Raw genomic sequence first — 25,131 nt, 5'->3', positions numbered from 1 at the left:
TTGAAGTGTTGGCAATGAGGACTAATATATTGTGTTTTATTTTGAATGTTTATTCAAATATTTTAGATTAAATGGAAGATCATTGACCTGAAACATCAATTCTGTTGCTCTTTCCAACAATATTAATCAAACCGAGCATTACCAATAATTTCTATCTTTAATTCAGATCTGGGCAAAATTAAAAGCTTGCTTTGCTAGTTAGATTTTATAAAAGTGATCAAAAGAAATAACAAACAAAAATACAGAGGACACTCAGCAATCAAAATGATGTGAAAATCCATTACATACTTAATAGAATAAATACAGAAAATGTAGGAAACACTCAGCAGATTGGGCACTATCTATGACAGTCTTGTCAGGTGAAAGGTGCCCAACCGGAGACATCAACAGTTTCTCTTTCTACAGATGCTGCCCTACATGCTGAGTGTTTCCAGTATTTTTTTTAAATCTCAGATTTCTACCATCTACAATTTCATTTTCAAACTTCAGTTACTTTGTAGAGACGCCAGTCACACTCCTCGCCCAATTAACAACAATGAAACAATGTCATTACATTTTCCCATTGGTTCATCACATAACAACATAAAAATAATCCTGCTTTGAAGCAAATTGAATGGTAGCTTCCAAAACAACAGCGACCAACCGTTTAGGAAAGGGCGGGAAAGTGGAACCAATTGACAACTCTTCGAGTCCCCACCCATGCTTCTGTGATCAAGAACTGAAGGGATCAGGAAGTAATGGGTAAATCCAAATATATTTAATGTTTATGGCATTCCACTTGCCTGGTTAAGAATATAAAACTAAAGTTAAGCTGGTTATTTCACAAATGACCAGCCCTTAATAGAATAAAAATCTATTTATTTTCTTTAGAGTAGGTGAAATGGAATTTGCTTGGATAGATAGATGTACTATTTTAAACTGGTAGGTGTGTGATTTGGGAAGGAATCAATCAGACTGGAGTATAATCAAACTCTTTTTAATATTAACCGGTTACAATACCGGGTTTTCTTTTTGGACTTGCGGATCATTTTTATATAGATCACCAGTTTCTAGATAGTCAGTTTCTAGATAGTTTCTAGACCCTAGACCTGGAATATCACAAGTGGCTATCCACTTTCATTCTTGATTTGGATTATTCAAATCAGTTCTTTTGTAATCGAAAGATTCAGTTTAAGGTGATAATGGTGCCTGCTCTTGATGTTCAGAAAATTTATTCCCCTAGATTTTCCCTCTTTCTACTCTGGCAAACATCATTCCATGGATTTACAATGAGTGCACAAAGAAGAAAACAGTTGTCCACATGGTACACCCCCTCGCCCCCACCCAGTTCAGGTACAGTAACCAGTGCTTCACTCTTCATCTGCTTATTTTGGGGAAATGTGGTCCACACACCCTTTGTTACACACTTCCTGCATTAACTCGTCTCCACAAAGTTCGACTGCGCTCAGTTTCCAAACAAGTCATCTCATAGCTCACATGCACCATGGAACTGTGCTCTCTAAAAATCAAACGGTATCTTGTAAATCGCAATGGCTGGGGTTACCCTGTGAACTTTGATCGAAGGAATTCAGCTCATGTTTCTGGTGATAAATGTTTTGTTTCTAGACCCTAGACCTGGAACATCACAAGTGGCTATCCATTTTCATTCTTCATTTGGATTATTCAAGTCATTTCTTTTGTAATTGAAAGATTCAGTTTAAAGTGATAATGGTGCCTGCTCCTGACGTTCGGAACATTGATTCCCCTAGATTTTCCCTCTTTCTGCTCTGAGACAGTTTGTTGATTTTAGTTTATCTCTTTTCTATTGAGGCGCATACCCAGCAGGTTCTTGAAAAATAAAACTACCAATTTAAAGTGAACAATGGGGCTAGCAATGTAACAACTGCCATTTGGAAAAGAGAATTCCAAATTTTTGCCAGTTTTTGAACTTCTAAAAAGTCAGATTGTAGACTAACTGCTTGGCCCTGAGATCCCAAAGTCAGCCGAAAACATTCCCATCTATTTATCCTATTATTTCCCTGCTGATTTGAAAACTTTGCTCAAATCATCACTTAATTTCATAATTTTCAATTGAGGCATTTTTTTCTAATTTATATAATCTATTAAGATAATTAGTTTCTTCTTTAAAAATTGGATTGGAGAGTACCTCATTTGCTTAAGGTGATAATCAGGCAAAAGCTGACTTTATCCTGAGCAGAAAACAGGAGCTGATATTTTGTGACTAAGCCAAGACAATTATGAAGTTGGACCAAGTACTTCTGCGCACGATTCATGTTTGTAAGCCTGACCGTTGTTACATGTGCATCCAATGATATCATGATTCATGTACAAGAAGTAAGCAGTAGGCCAACAGGCTCCTCCAGCCTGCCCACAATTCAGTATGATCATGGCCAATCCATGCAAGTCAGTTTCCAATTGCTGTCAATTACTCAATCTCTCAAATATTTATCTTACTTATGTGGGCAGCAATGAAAGTCCTCCATCTCTGGCCATGTACAGAGCTTCCTTCATCGCGTCATTAGCTTCCTCTCGGTTTTTACTACTGTCACTTATGAAAGTCCCAGGTGGGGACTCAGGAATACCATCACACTCGGATGTAGAAGGATTCTTCATTGATGTTTCCGTAACAATTTTGTTTTACCAGTCAGAGTTGTTAGCCCTCAGCTGAACATCCAAACCTGGAGAACCAGTGGACCACTTTTAGTTTGTCTTATACCCTTTGACCTGTTTGGCATGGGTCAAAGAGCCAAGAGCCAAAGCATAAAGCTCTGACTCCAACCAGATCATTGAGGCAAGTAAGCCTCCAAAGCCAATGGCAAGGTTATGGTGCTCTTGGAGGAATATTTATCTATCTCCTCCTTAACTATACCCAATTCTCTGCCCACATCACCCTGCGGGGTAGAGAATCCCAGAAATTCATTTTCCACTGAGAGAAAGAGATTCTACGCACACCCTTTCCATGCTTACCAATGTGAATTGGAGATGGAAGCTTCAAATTCCATTGGCATCTCACTTAACCCTCAGGATGTGTTCCCAGAGTCGTGTGCTAATGAAATCAGCAATAAATGGGGTAATTCTAGCATTATATAAACAGAGATATATTACTGACAGTGCTACTGTATTGCTGTATTGCTAGGTTGTGAATCTTTACCCTCCACTGTTGCCCTTGCCTCAAGAATCTCCTGCAGTACAGTGCGCCGACCAGGGAGAGCAGTGTGGCAAGTCAGCGCTGAGGTACAGAGCTCAGGACACCACTCTGTGTGGACGGTAATTGTGAGCCATTGTCTACGTGTTTACAGTCCATCCAAGTCTATGGCTTCTGTAGGGTGTGATGAAAGCTTCTTATTCTCCTCTTTTCTGTTCGCCAGGCAGCTTCTCTACATCAAGCCATTGCTGCAAGAGCAACTGCATGCAGCGGGCATTAGCATGAGGTTTACTACACGGCAACATGCAAGGAGGCCACTACCCAGCCATCAGCATGCGTCCTGAGCAAAAGACCTCTTTAAAGTAGGATACAGACCTGAGAAATTAAGGGCTGGATGATGAATCAGTATGTGGCACGTGGCCAAGTGGTTAAGGTGTTGAATTAGCAATCTGAAGGTCGTGAGTTCGAGCCCCAGCCGAGGCAATGTGTTGTGTCCTTGAGCAAGGCACTTAACCACACAATGCTCCAGTCCACCCAGCTGAAAATGGGTACCGGCAAAATGCTGGGGGTCAACCTCACGATAGACTGGCATCCTATCCGGGGGGGGGGGGGGGGGGTTGTCTTGTACTCTCAGTCGCTTCACACCATGGAAACCAGTATAAGCACTGGCCTGATGCCTGATGAGCCTATAAGGCTCAGTACAGACTTTAAAATTAACTTTCAATAATGAATCAGTGGTCTGCAGGGTCACACTAAATGGAATACCAGTGAACAACCATTACTGAACAATCTCTGATTAATTGAGAACACATCACTAGTGTGTTGCTTTCCTTGCTCTTTAAAGGGATATTCTGATGACACAGGACATTTTTTGTTGCTTCCAAGCTCACTGCAGGCTGCTCAAACATTATGCAGATTCCTGTGAACTTTGCACAATGTAATAACGCACATTTTTCTGGTATTTAGCTGATATATTCATTCACTATAACTGTCAAAGTCTTCTGGGGGTACAGGTGATCTCTACTTTGCCTTCCACCTGATTTGCACCTCAGTGTATGAAACTTGTTTGTCCCTTTGAGAGAGCCTAGGAGCTCTCTTCCTCGCTGCCTGCATCCTCTGTAACAGTTATAGTGGATGATGCAGCTGCTTGTTTACCATAAGTCCTGTATCTTTAAGAGATGATGCTCAGCTTGCAGCTCAGTGAAGTACAATGAGGATGCATGAAGGAGTGCGTTTTGTTTTGTAACTTCAAAATATTAAACTAATTCAAAGGAAGACGTAGGAGTCCAAAATGCGGGTCTAACTTAGAGATTACTTTAAGTGAGGCGCACATGCATCACATGGTAGCGTAATGATGTATGCAATTCATCTAACTCGTAATGAATTAGTTAAATGACAAGAATTCTTAATCAATATACACACACAATATCACTCATATTACTGAAATATTAAACACAGCACTCTTTCCTGCTTAGCGATAAACTCCAATTGAGTGCTGAATGCATCTCAACTATATACACATTATATAATACAACTATTATACAGACATCCTCAGCATAGTAAACTTTAAATTGTCCCATTCAGGCCTAAAGATTTAATTGCTTAATCGTTGAGAAAGCTTCCTTAGTCTTGTGGGATAACGTCTTTCCTGACAAGGGGTGGTGGGGGCGGGCGGGTGGAAATCACCCTGCTTGACAGTGACTGTGAAAACAATCTCAGGTCCTGGGTCCTCCTCTGTGGTGGTTGTAGGAGTTGACTCTGAGATTGTGGGAAGTGGTTCTGATAGTGCTAGCCAACTTCCTTCTACTAGTTTGAGCTTTTTGATCTTGGGAAAGTCCATTTAGTTCACAGAAGTACTCTCCTAGTAATCTTCTATTGCTCCCTATATAATCTGATCTCTCTCTTGACTTCCTCAACCACAATATCATCTGACGAATCATCTGTTTTTGTTTCTCCATTGACTCCTTTATTTTTGGCCTTCCATTCATCCAGCTGGGCTTTGGTCTTTGCATCTACTTTTATAAGCAGCTTTTTGTCTCCCACTTGAAGTTCTTGCAATAACCTAATGCACGCAGAGTAGATTCTGGTTCTTTATACTTACAAAAGCCAGATGCTTGCAACTTTCCTGAAGCTCCCTGAACTCTCTTCCAGCTTAAAAACATTTTGCAATTGCCTGATTAACACATCAGAAGCTTTCTCAGAGATTTTGCCTACGTAAACTGTTGTAGTCAGATCAGTGCTTTTGTCACTTTTATGATTCCTCTGAACAGCATGGTCCTCCCTTGGTCCAATATGCTTTCCAACCAGGGGCACTGAGATTGGCACCAACACCTGATGTCCTCTATTGTGCCACAATTCACGGTGTTCAGCATGGAGACAGTTGTGTCATCATCCAGTACCTTTCTTAACTTGCTTTCAGATGGCTTCATAGTAGGGGACGTGGTATGCAAATTGTGGATGGATCTCCAATCAGGTTGTAGTTGTCTCAGCCAATCACACCCAATAATGCTGGCCTTCCTGTCCTTACCACATCCAAGCTCAATGTGGCTTGTTGGTTGGTGTATTTCACTGTGACAAGTGTCACTCCAACAGGAATGATCATTTCTCCGATATAAATTCTTAGCTGGATATCTGAGGCTTCCATTTAGTATCTTTGAAATGCCATTCAAACTCATTTTGTGTGATGACTGAAATGGTTAAACTAGCATCCAATTCCATTTTAATTAACTTGTGGTCCACTTCAGGCATAAGCCATATTGCTTGTCTATTATTAGTTTTCATATTGAAAATCTCAAGGGTACCCATCAGTCTGCATCACTCTCATCATTATCAGATTTTTCATCAATATGCAGATCAGTGCTCTTTTTGAAACTGCAACTTGACTCTTTTTGCTTTTTCTCTTCCCTGTGCAGTCCATTTATTTTTGTCTTCCCAACATGCTCTTTGTATGTGTCCTACTTTGTTGCATTTCCTACTAGTTTCACCTTTAAACCTGCATTTGTCTGATATACGTGAGCCCATGCTACAAGGGTAATGCAATTTGTTCAGCCAGGCCAGTTTCTGTTTAGATGCTACAATTTTGTTCATGCTCCTTTTCATTCTTGACTGCAACTCAATTGCACCTGTCTGCTGTTTCCATTGAAACAGTGATTTTAACTGCTCTTTTAAATGTAAGTTGTGCTTCAGTTAGGAGTCATTTTTGAATGCTTTTTTGTAAGATTCCACAAACTAAGCGATCTCTCAGAGTCTCATTAAGACAATTAGTGAACTGACAATGCTCAATCTCCTCAATTCAGCTACGTATGCTGAAAAATTAACTCCCCTTCTCTTTACTTCCACTTATGAAACCCAAAGTGTTCTGTAATCAACAATGGCTTCAGTTCTAAATGTTCCTACATTACTTTGACAATATTAGCAAAGCTGATTGCAGATGGTTTGGTTGGTGCCATCAAACTTTGAAGCAAATTGTATGCTTTTAAACCCAATCCACTCAACAAAATTGGTACTCATTTCTCATTGGCTATTTCATTTGCTTGAAAATGTTTTTGAAATAACTCAGTATACATATTTCAATTATCTTTTGTAGAATCAAACGTTTCAATTCTTTTGACGCAGCCAGACATTTCTGCATTTTTTTTTCCCTGATTATCATCACCCGGTACTCACTTTTTATGAGCCCGTAAATTACTCCTTTTACTGCTGTTTTTTTTACTCACTTGTCTCTTCCTTTACGAAAAGCATCAAATGCAACTCCTATGATAAGCCTTTCAATCCCAACTCCTTTGAACCCTCTCCAATGTCAGCACATTCCTTCTTAGATAAGAGGCCCAAAACTGCTGACAATACTCCAAGTGAGGGCACATCAGTGCTTTATAAAGTCTCAATATTACATCCTTGCTTTTATATTCTAGTCCTCTCAAATATCATCACATTTGCCTTCCTCACCACCGACTCAACCTGCAAGTTAATCTTTAGGGAATCCTGCACAAGGACTCCCAAGTCTGAACAGCATGGATTGCGGTTGGGGCACCTCTTAAGTGTTGACACATTTCTGGCACCAACACAACATGCCCACAACTCTCTAAACCTAACCCTAACCCGCATGTCTTTGGAATGTGGGAGGATACCGAAGCACCCGGTAGAAACCCATACAGTCATGGAGAGAATGTACAAATCCTTACAGAACAGTGGCAGGAATCAAACCCTGATCAGTGATCACTGGAGCTGTAAACCCCTATGCTACCATGTCGCCCAGTTTCATTACTGTTGCTTTTTGCTTGATTAAGCAAAGAAAAAGAGATTAAACTTATCTTGAAGTTGCAATGTATGTGGAGGAGGTCTCCAGTGAGTCTGTATCATCGTGCTATATGTATCATTGGTCAGTACACTTTTAGAAACAAATACTCATACATTTCTGATCACTCTTCAAAAAAAATGTGCTGAGAACAGTAAATAAAAAAAAACACAATTTACGTATGAAACAAAAATAAAACAGCTCAGAAGTCCTTAAAGTAGTTTACACAGAATTTATCAACTGTCCTTTTCAAAATATAGCTGCGCTAAAAATGGAGTCTCTGCGTGCTTTGTAATGTAATATGTGGAACTCATCTATCTGGAATCTGTCATTACTATTTCAGGATATCGCCTTCTTCTGCTGGCTGCTTAAAGAATGCAATGGGCTTCATTTAACTTTGTTTTCACAATTCTGCTGGTAATACAGAAAAAGTGCAAGAAACCAATACCTGTTGAAAATAATGTCCTTGACTTTTCCACGTGATAAGCCACGGCATGCAAATACACCAGTGTAAAGAAAATTGGCTATGGAACCAATCTTGTCTGCTTAGGTCATTTAACATTAGGTAAATGTAATCAGCCAGGTACAACATCACTCAATAGTTGAAGCTTTCAACTAAATCATGCAAATTGCTCCATGTGGCCATTATTGTTTATTTATTCTGTTCTAACTTTGGTAATTTAACAATTTACTGAAAAAAAATCTGAAATATTATTTCTCTCACTTGCTGATGCATCTTTCCCTGCTGTGTTCAACCATATCTTCAATGTTTTTTTGCTTCAAATTTCCAGAATCCTCAGCATTGTGCTCTATCATAATTGATAATTACTGATAAATTGTCTATATTTCATGCTTGTTTCACTGAGAGTAATCAGCTGTTTCACTACTTTAAAGGACATCAAATTACATTAAGAAGCACTTCTGACAAAAGATCATATTTGCATATTTCCTAATGAGATAATTTAAGAAACAACCCAACGGGAATTTTTGCACTTGGATTTGGACTATCAAGTCAGATACCATCTCAGTTGTATCACAGATTCTGCAGATTGCAAATTAGCAGTTTCCAGGCTGCCTAATGTATTTAACTGAAACAATTGTTTATAATACTTTCTACTTGCAAAATATGTAAAATGGAAGAACAGAATAAGACCTGCGACCACACAATATATTTTCTTGATGATAATTATGTGGTAAATATTGGTCATGATTCCAGAAGAATTTACCTACTGCTCTTCAAACATTGCTATGTGATCATTTACATCAAAAGTGAACAGCCAAAGTCTTATCTAATATTTCTCCTGAAATTTGGTACCTCAGTCACCCACCAAAGTATCAGCCTGGATTGCATGTTTGTTAGTGTAATTTGTGTTTACAAACAACTGAATCAGAGGCAAAAGTGCTCTAACTCCAAGCCTAGCAGCCAATAAATAAAGATGACCACATGTACAAGTTAACATTCTTCTGAGGGAAATATCAAATCTTCTTATAAAGTTGCAATAAAAATCTTCTTAAATGTAAATCTAATCTGATCCTTCAAGTGGTAGCTATCAACCAGCTACAACTTCTCACAATAGTCGAAGCCTTCAAGTCATGCCAATTGCTCCACATACCAATTATTACCTACCTGCTCTGTGCTAAATAATAATAATCCCACTAGTTTAAATGATTGCTTGCGAGCCACATTGCTTGCAGCATACTGAAATTATCTGGAAATCTTGGCATGTTTCTTTTCCATATATAGCAAAAAAATTGCTAGAAAAACTTCCATTTATACATAATCATAGCTTATCCACTGATGAAGGTTCTTGGGTTATGTGCCATTTGTATTCGTGTAACCTCTGTTAATTAAAGTCACATGCTGGAAGATACAGGATAAAAATGGTGGAAAATGCCAATGGTACCTTTTAGAAATGTTACATTAATTGGAAAAGAGATAAAGCAATTACCCACAAGTATTATTAGTTTTCAAAATAATCAGTTACTCTTGGGTCAACAGGGAAGAGTGAATAAAAACACACTAACTCTTAAATTAATTATTGAAATTGCACTGACAGATTTGTAGAAACCTTTTTAATGACTTGCATATAGATGCCTTAATGAGTTTTATTTTTAATATTACTGTAAAAACTTGAGACATCAAGATTTTATAGTTTCACCACAATTCAAAATATTCCCTCGATTCATGCTGAATTACTGATTTCAGTCAAAAAATAATCCACATCCAGTCAACACACTGGAAGAAAACAATTGACTTCTTTCATCTGCAAATTAAGTGATGTAACTGGGATTACACAGAGTCTTCTCTGTTGAAGGATGTTATGGATATTCTTTATTTACTCTTTCAAATTAGCACAAAAGGAATCCAATTACTACCTTGGTTCACCAAAATTACATTCTTTCTGTTTTAGATGCCAATTATTTCCAGCATTTTGCATTTAAATACTTGCATGTATTACTGAATTGACTGACCTAGAAAACCAATACTGCCACAGAGTTATAGTTCATAATTACTGATGAATAGCTTCTCTCACACTGTGTTACTAGTCCCAACCAAACCATCATGGAGATGTGTGCATGGAGTCATAGATACTTCCTTTGGTCTAACAGAAAAACTGACAGAAGAGAAGTCAAGTTACAGAGTCATCGTGCCCACCTTAAAGTTCTCTTCATTTGGTTTCCTTGAAATGTACCAGATTTTATCATTCAAACTTTTCCATTGTGTGATATTAAGATAGTCTTTGAAAGGGCACATTTAAAAATCAGTGAATTGAATTCATGGAGGAACTCAGCAGTTCCTCCAGCATTTTGTGTATGTTCCTTGGATTTCCAGCATCTGCAGATCTTTTCTCTTGTTTGGAATTGAATTTGTGTTTTTGATGCATGCATTCTTCATAAAGTAAGCTCAACATTTGAAGATTACACTGCATAGATTTTATGCAGTAATTGTGACAAAAGTGTAGTATTTACCTTCATTTTCTTGCGGAGTTGATGACATCCTTGAGATTTCTGCATATGGATACAAGAAAGCAGAAATCTTCATTCAGTCTATCGTTCCTAGACTGGAGCTTGCAGCTACAGCACAGCATCGGTCCCATTTTGAGGTTCAGCAGCAAACCAGGAACTTAGATTAGATTTCCGGTAATTATAAAAATGAACATGGCAAATAGTTTTGCACCAGATACAAATGGTATTCACCTGTTGGATTTAATGGAAAGGAGTGGCTATAAGAGTTCAGGTTTTTTTTTAATTAAATACTTTCAGATGGTTTATTTATTATAAAAATTCTTCCCTAATCTTCCCAAGATTTTTTTTCTAATCTAATTTTTTTGACTTATTGGTCACTTTTAAAATGTGTTTAAATCATACTGAATGCTTTTAAAGCATTTTAGTTTGTACAAAGTATTTTTTAACATTTTAAATATGTCAGAAAATTCAGTGCATTTATTGGCTAGAACTTGGGTGTGACTTATTCAATTAGGACATGTTTTCTCATTTTTCCAGTTATGATTCTTTTATGCTGCCAAACTTTCCTTACATTGCAGAAGGCCTCCCAACTGAAAATTCACTGCAATATTTTTCGCATTCCCATTGGAAGCATCACAAAAAACTGTGTTTAAAACTTTATTTTTCTTACTAGGGTCATGCAAAATCTTGGCCATTAAAGCTGAATGCAGAATGATGAGTTTACTGATTGATGGTTATTTTTGCCTTTTGAACTATTTCCAGAGATTTATTTAAGATTATTCCATTTCATCTTACACAGGATGCTTACAGTCATAGGAAAGCAGGGAGCATCCTTTATGACTGTACTGCGTTTGAATCCAACTTCCTGAAGGAAAAGACATGTTTGTTGTACTGTTTGGTTCTCTAGTGCTTGTAACTGAGAAATAATCTAACACTTATCTGTGGCACCCATCAGTTTTCATTATCTGTGCCTGCTGAAAATTGTACTGTCAGGTAAGTGCAGTGGCTCATTGCCTTTTAGCTCCTCGGTGTTTAAAAAACTACAACATTCACAAACAATCTGGGTCTTGCCCTTTTATTTAGCATCTGTTGAAAGAAGAAAAATATCTATGATGATTACTTTTCCAGAAAGTATTTCACCCATCAATTACTCTGCTTTTTAAAAACATTTCCAACAACTGTTTTGTTAGAACGAGAGGAAGACGATGATGTCTCTCTGTGAGTGTATGCCAGGTCTGGGCCAATCAAGACATTGAAAGCAAAGGCACAATAGCCAACAGCACTGAATAAAACCCAGGATTCAGTGAGGCTGCTGTGATATCAGAACTATTAGGAATAGATGCTGCATTGCATTTGATTCTTTTGTTCGGTTAGGCATAAAAATTTTGCAAGACAGAGATGTAGCACTTGTAAATTATATTTAAATGTATTTAAACTTGTAGCACGTACCAAACATACTGAAACTATTCACAGATGATTTAAAACATCTTTCTAAATCAACACACACAAAATGCTGGAGGAACTCAGCAGGTCAGGCAGCATCTATAAAATGGAATAAACAGTCAATGTTTCACAACTAAAACAATGCAACTTCTTAAGCATCTCAACTAAGTGGTATTACTGTACACAGGAACTCATCATCAAATCCATTCATTTTGCTCTTTAACATTTAAAAAAATTATCCAATCTTATTTCAGCTTCAAAATCTAGTGCACAAAAATGGTTCACTCACTTAGAATGAAGTCTCATAATATAGAGTAACATATCATAAAGATTTAAGTATAAAATTGACCTTTTCTGCAAAGAATAGGTATAATTTACTACGTGAGAGAACTGACAAAAGCAATGACAACTATCAAGATTTGATATGGCATTTTCTGACCTTGTTCTCAGAAATGCTGTTTCCATGGAAATAAACATTTTGGGTTTCGCACATGAGCACATCAGCTCAGTTGGCACTACACTGCAGCGTGGAGAGAAAGCAGTTTATAGGAAGTGCCATCTTACGGATGAGGTTTGAAACCGAGACTGCTTGCCAGACTAAAAGCAGATGTATTAACCATTCCACAAAAATATCTTATTGTGATATCTTGATAGCATGTACTGTATTTTCTGCAGTTTTTCAGAAGCACTTAATTGAATACGAAGTACTTTGGAACACTTGAGGAAATGACAGAACTTCCATGATTCACCATTCTGTCACTTCAAAGGAATGTTTCCATTGTTGCCAAACAAGTACAGTAAAAGTTGTTTTTTTTAAAATTTAATGGGGTCCTAACTTTATTGTAGCAATTATACAAAGAGAAGCGAGTCAGAACTCATTTTTTTTATTTTTCTATTATTGGTGTTTATTGGGATTTATTTTGGTTTGTATTGACTTGAATTTTTAGAATCACACAAAGTTTGAAAGATTGGAAGCAGATAGCTCATCAATGATGGCAGAGCAGTAAAATCAACAGTGCTAAGTGCAAAAAGTTAATACTGTAACAGAAAATCATATACACATTTTAGACCATTGTATACATTTGAAAATTGTATTTACAATAAAGAAATAACCCAAAATGTACTAAAACAAAACCTCCTCAGGACATCCCCTTCATTTACCTGATGGCCAATCTATTATTGAATTTGATCATTTAAAACAGATAATTCTACATCTGTCAAAGATCATATCCTATCAAACCTAAGTTCCCCATTAATTGCATTCTAGATTATCTACACAATACAGTTATCACATTAAACCTGATGTGTAATGTAGGCATTAAATTGATTTGTCTATCAACTGATTAGAAGTCACAGTGGCAGATTCTTGGTTGATATCAATTCAGGAGTATGACATAACCCTGGCTATTATTTTTAGACTTCACATAACAACAGTTTCGTGTAAATTCAGACTGTGTTCAAACTGAGTTTCCTGAAGGACACAATCTCATTTCAAATGATTTACAGTAAAAATCATTTTTGTTCTTCTGATCTAATGCTAAGCTTGGGCTGTAAATCAAAGTGAAGTAGTTTCAAGGGCACACTAATGTCAAATTTATAGTGTGTGCAAATAATTGAATTACCCACTTAGCACAATAAAAATGCAGGTCTAATTAAAAGCCTGATACAAATTCTAGAAGTTGTTTTTGCTTATAATATCTGAGAAATATTTAGCATCAAATAATATTGACCAAGAATAAAACAAGTTATAGATCAGTTATAGCATTTCTTAGACATTCATTGCACAAAATGTCTAATAACCAACTCTTCAATCCTTCAGCATCTCACCCACCAACTGGTGTTTCTTGTGCTCACTTGAAACTCAGTGTTTCGTTCCACACTCCTTTAAATTTATCAGCTTTATTTCCATCACTCTCCTGAACTTGCCAAGGCCTTCTTACTAATTCTCTCTTAAAACTCTCTGACCACCCCTCCCCCCTTTACCTGTGCTCCATTGCTACTCACCAGTCTCTGTTTCACATCCTCCTTTTCTTACTCCCTTGAAACACTCTAGGGCCCTGTTTCTCCCACTGCCTTGAAATTTGCCAGGGCCTCAGTTCCCACAGTTCCTTGAAACTCACTGGGCCCTATATTTCTTCCAATGATTTGAAATCCACCACAATCCTGCTTCAAAAATGTGAATTATAAGCATTAGCATAGGAATATTATCTAATAGTCTGAAAAATCTGTCAACTTTGTTCCAACAAAGTCCAAAGCATGCCAGGTTAATGGAGTTTTACTGTACTCTGGATTACACTGGTAGAACATTGGTCGCCTCTTATTCAAATCTCAGTTAGGAATACATTTGAGGACCTGATTTGATTGGAAAACCTAACTATTCTGTTCAAACTCATCTACAAAGACACTAGATAAACAATGGTATTTCGACACACCACAACATCCACAACCTGGCAATCACTAGATTCTAAAATGGTTCTGAAGGACTCAAGAGGCCTCTGTTGGTAGGGGTGGACAGATGTTGCATCCTATGTCTATGTATACACAAGCCTGGGCAGTACAATATGGAGAGTAAGCTATTAACCATGCAGCTGATGAATCCAAAGGAGCAGCAGAGATAAATGAAGTTCAGCATCAGTGGCAACACAGGAGTTGCCAGTCAGTATTGAACTCAATGTCCTTAGGGGCTCTAACTCTGGACTTTTCCCTCAGGGTTTACTCTCAAAGTCTTCCCCATGAGTGGGTACAGCGGTAGGCAGCAGAGGTTTGAGATCAGAGTTTTCCTTCTCCTAGATGAGCTGCCAACTATGGGTGACAAGCCCCATCTGCCCAGAGCAACTGTTTTTAAGGTGCCAGTAACCTGCCTTTGCCCCTTCTCCTGTCAGCAGAAATGGATCCACCAGGCTTAGTAGCTAAGCCACATGTAAAGGCTAGGAGCTGAACTTGGTTTTCAGAGGCAATTTGCAACACATGCTATTGGGAGCATTTAATAGGTAGTGGGAGCTTATCCCCATTACTTCACCCCCCCCCCCACCCTCACCTTCACAGCTATGACAACCTTCGAACTTTCCAGAGGACTGGAAAATTGCAAATGTCACTCCACTCTTTAAAAAGTGAGGGAGACGAAAGACAGGAAATTATAGGCCAGACAATCTGACTTCAAGTAGTTGGGAAGATGTTGGAGTCCATTGTTAAGGATGATGTTTCGGGGTAGTTGGGGGCACATGATAAAATCGGCCAGAGTCAGCATGGCTTCCTTAAAGGGAAATCTTGCCAGACAAATCTGTTGGAATTCTTTGAGGAATCGACCAGCAAGAAAGACAAAGGGTCAGTGAATGGTGCTTACTTGGATTGTTAGAAGATCTTTGGCAAGGTGCTGCATATGAAGCTGCTAATCAAGATAACAGCCTGTGGTATTACAGAAAAGATACTGGCATGGATAAAAGATTGGCTAACTGGCAGGAGGCAAACAATGGGATTAAATGGGGCCTTCTCTGGTTGGCTGCCACAGGGGTCAATGTTAGGACCGATTCTTTTCATGTTATACATCAATGATTTGGATGATGGAATTAGTGGTTTTGTGGCGAAGTTTGCAAAGGATACAAATGTAGATACAGGAGCAGGTAGAGTTGAGGAAGTAGGGTGTCTGCAGAAGGACTTGAAAGGATTGGGAGAATGGGCAAAGACATGGTAGATAGAATACAGTGTAGGAAAGTGTATGATCATGCACTTTGGTAGAAGGAATAAAGGCAAAGTCTATTTTCTCTATGGGGAGAAAATTCAAAAATCAGAGGTGCAAAGTGACTTATGAGTCCTTGTGTACGATTCCCTAGGTGAACTTGTAGGTTGAGTTGGTGGTAAGAGAAGAAAATGCAATGTTACTATTCATTTCAGGAGGACTAAAATATAAAAGCAAGGATGCAATGCCGAGGCTTTATCAGGGATTGGTCAGACCACACAGAGTATTATGAGCAGTTATGGGCCACTTATCTAAAAAAGAATGTGCTGGCTTTGGAAAGGGTCCAGAGGAGTTTCATGAGAATGATTCCAAGAATGAAAGGGTTAACATGTGAGGGGCATTTGATGGGTCTGGGCATGTACTCACTGGAGTCTTGAAGAATTGGGGGGTGGGGTGGGGAAAATCACACTGAAAGTTATCGAATATGGAAAGACCTGGATAGAGTGAACGTGAAAAGGATATTTCCTATAATGAGCAGGGTCTGAGACCAGAGGGCACAGCCTCACAAAAGGAGAATGTTCCTTTAGAACAGAGATGGAGGAATTTCTTTAGTCAGAGGGTGGTAAATCTGTACAATTTATTGCCACAGATAACTGTGGAGGCCAGGTCATTGTGTATATTTAAAGAGGTTGATAGGCTCTTGATTAGTAAAGCTTTCAAAGGTTACAAAAAGGCAGGAGAATGGGCTTGAGAGGAATAATAAATCAGCCATGATGGAGTGGCAGAGCAGACCCAGTGGGCCAAATGGCCTAATTCTGCTCCTATGTCTTATGGTCTTAAAAGAGAAGCAGAACAGTGCAAACATTATTAATAGGATGTGGGTATATAAGTTCATCTGTTGTACATGCAGTTAGAAACTGGAGATTCAAACAGTTGCAATTGCATAGGGGCCTCAAACCTTCCATCTATAATTAACAATTAACCATTCAGTGTTTGGCCGGCAATGGAAAGTGCTGGGCTTAGTTTGATGTGACTGCTGCATTTCAGTTGGATGCTGGTAATAGATAATCATGTCATTGGAGTCACATCTTTGGACAGAACTCTCCCAAATGCATGTCTAAAAATAAGTGCTAAGTTCCAATTTCATTTCTATACGTCTAGGTGATAATATTTGGATTTTTTCATTATGTAGCAATAACAGCAATTAGTAGGATGACAACATTACTTTATTATTTTGCATGCATTTTTATTCTGCATCATTTTATTAGTCTCCTGTTAATATGCAGCTCAAAGCAAACAATGCAGCCTGAAATCTGCCAGTGTCCTTTGAGAGTGCAATAAAGAGCTGTGCCCCAGTCTTTCCTGGGTATTTGCAGAATGGCCCCTTGCTGATGGCTAGACCAACAATTGCTCATGTAAATTTTGTGAAGAAAATATTAAAATGTTTATCTGGTGTCTGAAGCGAGATAATGAAGAGTATTAGAAGTCATCAACAGTAGAAAATCTGCTGCCAGCAATGTGTGGATAATTACACAGAGTTGGTATTAAGTTTAGAACTCTGCCATTCTGCAAAATACTAAATCAAGGCTTCAAACTCTTGTTCCAGTAATAAATTATAGCAGCTGTTGCCCTCTTTCCAGTCTGAACTTGAATCTGGGTCCCTAAGCTCTGCCACAATGTGTTTGAATGTCACAATGAGAGTGAGCACAGCTATGTGTGATGCAGCTCTCGGGGACTAACAGTAAACAAGCAGGGAACAGATGTAAGGGAAGCCAGTTAACGACATTATGGAGGGAGTAATTAAGAGCAGAATTTATGTATTGCATGCGTAGTACAGGAGGTTTTCGTTGCTTTGAGTATTTGTTTCCGACATCTAACAGTTTTAAGTGCTGACATTGCACAATATTTCTTTATATTTATTTTGTTAATTCCCATCAAAATTAATCAATGAGTCATGGCAACCCAGTGGGTCAGCAAGTCATGCTGTTGCCATTAACATCAGCGCAATACTGGAGTGGATTTTGTAACTGACAGTGAGAAGTGTCCGTTCAAAAGAAAACTTACCTTTCCAATTTACTCAAGAGAAACTTGTTGAAAGCACAGGAAGGATTCTCTGTAGTGAAGTCGCACACATCAAAAGGCCCTTCCACATCAACTTCACACCTAATGGAAAGAAAAATTCTTAGGCTATGCTTGTTAACAGCTTAACCATAGTTGCCTTGAGAAAGCTGGCAGGCAGCTTCTGATGACCGTGCTCCCATACTGACTTAAGCAGGAAATTCCTGGATTCTGACTCAGAGACAATAAACTGCTGATAATATATATCTACAGAGCTGGACATAAGGAGAAAATGTTCTGAGAGATCATGTTCCCGTATCAATTATTGCACTTTTACCTATTTGTGAAATGGCACAAAGAAAGGAAATGCAATTGAATAAGCAGCATTTGAGTATGCAAGTACCAGAAAGATGATTATTAGGGCCAAAAGAACTCTGGAGAGATCTGAGCTGTTCCAGCTTAGTCTGTGAGAGGTGGTTTTTTTAAAAATTGAAGTTCTGTTGGGCCTTGTAGGTGATGAAGCTTGGGATTTGGGGAGTGAGGGTCCAATGAGACCTGTTTTCACAGACTATTCACAATTCAAAGTAAATTTATTATCGAAGTACATATATACAACCCTGACATTCATTTTTGTAGGCATACTCAATAAATCCATAATAGAATAATAACTATAATAGAATCAATGAAACACCACACCAACTTGGGTGTTCAACCGGTGTGCAAAATGCAACAAACCGTATAAAAATACAACAAATATCAAGAACATGAGATGAAGAGTCCTTGAAAGTGAGCTTTCAAGATTGTGGGAAGATTAGTGAAGTTAGCATCTCTGGTTCAAGAGCCTAATGGCTGAAGGGTAATAACTTCCTGAACCTGGTGGTGTGATTTCTGAGGCTCCAGTACCCTCGTCCTGATGGCAGCAGCAGGAAGAGAGCATGATCTGGGTTGTCGAGTCAAGTCACTTTTTATTGTCATTTCGACCATAACTGCTGGTACAGTGCATAGTAAAAATGAGACGTTTTTCAGGACCATGGTGTTACATGACACAGTACAAAAACTACATTGCACTACATAAAAAAAAACAACACAGAGAAAGCTAGACTAGACTACAGACCTACACAGGACTGCATAAAGTGCACAAAACAGTGCAGGCATTACAATAAATAATAAACAGGACAATAGAGCAAGGTGTCAGTCCAGGCTCTGGGTATTGAGTAGTCTGATAGCTTGGGGGAAGAAACTGCTACATAGTCTGGTCGTGAGAGCCCCAATGCTTTGGTGCCTTTCCTCAGACAGCAGCAGGGAGAAGAGATTGTATGAGGGGTGCATCAGGTTCTTCATGATGTTGTTTCTTTTGCGGATGCAGCGGGTAGTGTAAATGTCCGTGATGACGGGAAGAGAGACCCCGATGATCTTCTCAGCTGACCTCACTATCCGCTGCAGGGTCTTGTGATTCGGGATGGTGCAATTTCCGAACCAGGCAGTGATGCAGCTGCTCAGGATGCTCTCAATACAACCCCTGTAGAATGTGATGAGGATGGGCAGTGGGAGATGGACTTTCCTCAGCCTTTGCAGAAAGTAGAGACGCTGCTGGGCTTTCTTTGCTATGGAGCTGATGTTGAGGGACCAGGTGAGATTCTCCACCAGGTGAACACCAAGAAATTTGGTGCTTTTAACGATCTCTACCGAGGAGCCATCGATGTTCAGCGGTGAGTGGTCGCTCCGTGGCCTCCTTAAGTCAACAACCATCTCTTTTGTATTGTTCATATTAAGAGACAGGTTGTTGGCTCTGCACCAGTCCGTTAGCCGCTGCACTTCCTCTCTGTAAGCTGACTCGTCATTCTTGCTCATGAGACCCACCACGGTTGTGTCATCGGCGAACTTGATGATGTGGCTCGAGCTGTGTGTTGCAGCACAGTCGTGGGTCAGCAGAGTGAACAGCAGTGGACTGAGCACACAGCCCTGGGGGGCCCCCATGCTCGGTGTGATGGTGTTGGAGATGCTGCTCCCGATCCGGACTGACTGAGGCCTCCTAGTCAGGAAGTGGGGGTACGCTTCAAGTAGATGTGTTCATTGACTATTCATTTGCTAGTTCCCCCTCCCCCAGCCTACTCTTTCATTTACACCAATTATCCTTCTCCTTGCAACACTTACCCATGTGACAAGTCCTTTCACCTCTTCCCTTCCCACCAGCCAGGGACCCAGTCTTTCCAAAGCAGCGATTCACTGGCACATTCCAATCCAGTATTTACTATGTGGCTTCCTCGTCTTCACAGAAACCAAACGCAGACTGGGGACCACTTTGAAGAACAACTGTGTCCAGTTCACTGTGACTGAGCAATCCTGAGCTTCCCATTGCCGCTCACAACAATTCTTCATCTCACTGCCACCTTGTATCCTTCTGGAACAGCACATCATCCACGTTCCAGCCTATTGATTACAATATTGAATTCTACAACTTCTGGTAATCTGATTACTCTCACTCCAACTGTGACATGAGCTCAGCTTCTCGCCTTTCCATGCACACCCTGACCGACGAGACATGCATTTTGCAACTCCCATGCTCTTTTATCCATGTTCCTTTGTCTATGCTCTCACTTGCTAACTGCTCCCACTTATTCATTGGCCAGATCAATTCTTTTTACAACTCAAGCCTTGATCACCCCAGTTTTGCCCTATTAGAGGCATCTTCACACCTCTCCCTGTCAGGTTAACAAGCTTCTTTTGTCTTCTTCTCAGCTCTGAAGTGTCTTTGAGCTGAAACTTTGCTTGCTTCTTTTCCCCACAGATGCTGCCTGACCAGCTGAGTATTTCCAGCATTTTTCTGCTTTTATTTCAGATGGTGAGCCAGTTTTTTGCAGTCCCCCAGCCTATCCCCTGCACATATAACTGCCATACCGATATGACTGCTCCAGTTCAGCTTTGGACGGATGATGCCACAGGATATTGATGGCAAGGACTATGATGGTGTTAATGCCTCTGAAGTAAAGAGGAGGTGTCTGTTCTCACTGTTTGCAAGTCAAGATGCTGTGCATGTCATGCTGCAAGGTGGCTTTATTTTAGGAAATGTATTGGGTGTTGAAAACAATGAAACTGATGATAAACAATCCCACTGTTTTACCTTATTAAAATTATAGGAGGAGCAAGGTTGCTCTGTGACATGGCAAAAGCTCAGTGGGCTGATCTGTTTTGCTCTAGAGTCAAGGCACTGTACCTCTGCACAGAAACAGGCCCATTCAGTCCATGTCAACCTATGTCTCTGCCTTGTCCCATCAAACTGGATCCGGACAATAGCCCTCTATATCCCTTTTGTGGAAGGGAAGCTGATGGTCCAGTACAGGACTCTCTCCTGAAGCATTCTTGCAATCATATCCTCGGCTTCTGATGACCAGCCTCTGGCAATCACACCAGCCACCGAAGGAATGTGATTTTATTGATAATCACCACTTTTATTCAGTTTCTGGTTTGCCTGAAGATCAAATTGATTACTCTCACCTCTCTAGAGTCTCCAATCCATGCACCAATATCAGGATCAATACTGTGACAAAGTTGAAAACTGATTCATTGTACAGGTTATTGGTGAGGAGTTGTTGTTTAACAGGATAGGAAATCCTCTACATCAATTAGATTGTGAGGGGCACGGATATAGCAATAAATAGCTGGATTAGGTACGTCCTGGGTTCTTTTCTGGTTCAGCCATATCTGGATAATATTTCTCATTATCAAAAGCCTATACAAGTACTGAAACAGCTTAACCAGGGGAAAGGCTAGTTTACAAACTTGCACAATAGGTGGAATCCTTCATAGTTAAGCCCAATTCCAGTCAGGAGATAGTCCAGCAGTACATTAAGAACTGCACTTGCAGTGAACTGTAAGCTCCAGGTATGCTTCTTTTCCTCGTGTCTATTCCTTGTGAGTAGTCCCTCAGTGCAATTTGCCTTTCATGGTACATCAGTCACATACAACAGTAAATACAATAATTAAAGGGGATAACTACAGGCAACATTACAGGATCATTTGAAGCATGTGAAATCCCTCTCATTTTATCAGCACCTTCATTCACAATGTTCCGAATATTTCAAACAAACATCTCTAAGCCCAGAACATAGGATCACATAAAAGAACTATAAAGAAAGAAAAAGGAGCTTGAATCAGGTTATACAAGATGTTTAATGATGCTAACTACTTTCAACGTAACAGCTCTGTGCAGTTCATATATTCAAAATGCCATTGTCTTTGAATGGGCTGCAGGCATAATTAAATAGGCTTATGTGAAATAGCATTAAAATAAGAAAGGGATAGATTAGGTTTTATTGAACATAGAAATTGTACAGCACGTGCACAAGCCTTTTGGCCCACAATGCTGTGCCAAACTACTTAAACTAGGAAGTAAATGCCTAACTAAACTACTCAATGCCCATACCCCTGCACTCATGGGCCTATCTAAGAGTCTCTTGAACATTTCCACTTCCACCCTTGACATGCATTCCAGGCACCCAACACTCTGTAAGAAACTTGCCCTCCACATCTCCTTTGAAATTAGCCTCTCTCAGCGTAAATGTATGCCATCTACTTTCAGATGTTTAAGTCCTGGGAAAAAGACATCAGAAAGAATAGAAAGGATGAGGAATGGTGAGAAATGTATTATGTATCACAGTCATTATCAGTAAGAGGAAGAATAAGACACTATACATTCATAAATCATCATCTATATAATGTTTACAACGACCTGCTGAATTTGGCAACTTTTACTATGAACTCAGACATATTGATTTATTGTGTGATCATCTGTGGCTGCTATTTGAATCTGGATGAGTAAACACAAGGCAAACACATAATACTGCTTGGTTTAACTTGCTTGGCCAGCATTAAAAAAGATTGTGTCATATCTCGGAATTGGTATCCACCCAATATTATCAACAGTTTTTCTGGTTAATGCATTCAAATGTCCAAATGTGCTTCATGGGGATCAATTGTCCAATGTACAGACTGGCCGTCCTCATAATTTAGAGCAAAGTAGATCAGTGCTTGTGCTGTTCAATAAGGTCACCCGAATCTGCAGCAAGTCACATGGTAGTTTGAATCCCTGCCCCAATTTCAGTGCCCCCTTGTAAATACAAAAAGGTTGTCAACTACACTGCAAAATACATTGCATTTGTGAAATAAATTTCAACCATAATCTATTGTATTTTTACAATAATAGAATATCAATAATCTACATTTTCTATTGTATTCTTTTATATACCTAACATATAAAAGCCATTTATTAGCAAATAGATGGCTGTGCTTTTTATTTTTTTTAGTTTCATGAGCAAAATTTATTTTGTGATCTACGGACCACTTACAGTCGCTGGCATTATCTGTCATACATGACCTTTTCACAGTTTATATCCTAATTTCAGAAATATTTTCATATTGAAAGCACTAACACCTTGTGTTATAAACAAAAGAAAAGTAAGATTTAAATTTCTCACTAATTTTTCTTAATGTGTTTCTTTCCAAGGGTCTTGCCATTGCTGGCCTTTATTATAATTCCTAAATGCCCTGACTGAGTAATTTGATGCGGGCTGTTTCAGAATGAAATTCACAAGTGACAGCTTAAGGATCTGGAGTCAGATCCTTCTCAGACTTTGCAAGATGACAGATTTTGTCCTTTGAGAATATTGAATCAAACGAAGTTTTTCAACCATCTATTAATTCACCTCAAGTGCTGTGAGAGTAGTGGAAGGAATGCAGCAGTTCACAAGCTGCTCATACATCCACTCCACCAACCACCTCATACTCCAGCTGTGGCTCACACATCAGTCTCAAGTCACCTCTGAACCTACAGGCCAGATGCAAACCACATTCAATCCCTAGGGATTGCCGAAGAATTGGGATATTAGGAGGAAAGAGTGGAGCTATCAAATTTAAATATCAAAAGCAAGCACCTGAATACCTTTCTATCCATCGATGTCATTTATTTTATATAGAAAACATAACACTAAAACAAGATCAGTCTTAAAGCTGCCTCAACTAGCAAGTAACCTAATATAATGAGGAAATACTAATTTTAAGAAATATAAAATGGCAAATATAAATGAGGAACTTGAAGGTTGTCAAATGAATACAAACAACATAGAGGATGAATTCTTGGAATGTATGTGAGATAGATTTCCAAACGAATGCATTGGGGAAACAACCAGGGAACAGAATATTTTAGATCTGGTGCTGTGCAATAAGAAATAAGTAGGTTTTTTTTGTTTAAAAAAAGCATCTGAAGTTACCATAAAATGACAATTTTATAATATGTATAAAAATTATACTGTTTGAAATCCAAGGTTTTCACTTGAACAAAGGAAACCATGGCAATGGACACACAATGATCAGCACTTAAACAAAATACATGATTTTCAACAATTGTACAAGCCCTTACTGCATAATAGGGAAGGTGGTCCAACCATGAATGACCAGAGCAGTTAAAGATTTTATTAATTCCAAGGCAAAAGCCTATAAAATTGCCAGAAATAATAGAAATAAGCCCATGAGCTGAGAGAGGTTTTAATTCGGCAAAGAATTACCTAGAAAGTGATAAAGGGGAAAGTACAATACGAGACTAAACAAGCAAGCATAGTACCTTCTACAAGACATTTTTAATAATAATAGTGAAGGTAAATAAGGGTTGCAGACAGATGGAAGAATATTTGATGAGGAAAGAGTAAATAAGTATACAAATTATTTTAAAAAACATAAGAAAGTAGAAGCAGAGATAGGCCATACATTTCCTCTAGTCCACCCTGTCATTCAAGGCCTCATCTCCTCTGCAGTGCCAGCTCACATATCTCTCATTTCCCTGTTCTTTGAATAACATATCTTTAAATATCCCAATAATATAAATGTCTCTCCAACATTGCTTCCATCTTCTCCTGGCAGCGTGCTCCAAAACTTGGAATCACAGTCTCAAAATGAGAGCAAGCCGCTTAGGAATGAAATGGGGAGAAATGTCTTCACTCGGAACAGAGTGAATTTCTGAATTCTCTACCCTGAAGAGCTCTGGAGTCATCAACTACATTCACAACAGAGACTGATAGATTTCAGGCCACTAAAGGAGTATGGGAACAAGAATGGAAGATGGGGTTGAAACGGGAAAAAAACACCCATGGCCTTGTTGAGCAGTGGTGTGAGTTTGAGGGGTTCAATGGTTTGGTCCTCCTCCCATTTCTTATGTTCACTGAAATAACTGGGAACTGGCCTTGGATAAGTTTGCACTCTCAGATTACAATAAAATCTCGGCAATCAAGATCTTCTGACAAAGTTGCACAGAAGATTGTCTGAACATATCAAATTCAGGTAGTTTTATCTATCCCTAATCAATCATTCATGTCAAGAGTGTCATCGTTTTCTGCAATCCAACAAAAATGGCAAAATTACTGCCAATCTAAAAGTTATCTCCAGGTCTTTTTATAGAGAAAAATGTAGCTTTGTGCCATATAGTTATTCTACAAAGTATATAGATACTTTATAATTAGCAGACATAATGACAAAAATTTCTTGCAATTTTATGCAGGG

Source organism: Hypanus sabinus, chromosome X2 (assembly GCF_030144855.1).
Source record: "Hypanus sabinus isolate sHypSab1 chromosome X2, sHypSab1.hap1, whole genome shotgun sequence".
Taxonomy (NCBI): domain Eukaryota; kingdom Metazoa; phylum Chordata; class Chondrichthyes; order Myliobatiformes; family Dasyatidae; genus Hypanus; species Hypanus sabinus.
This window is presented reverse-complemented; position numbering follows the sequence as displayed.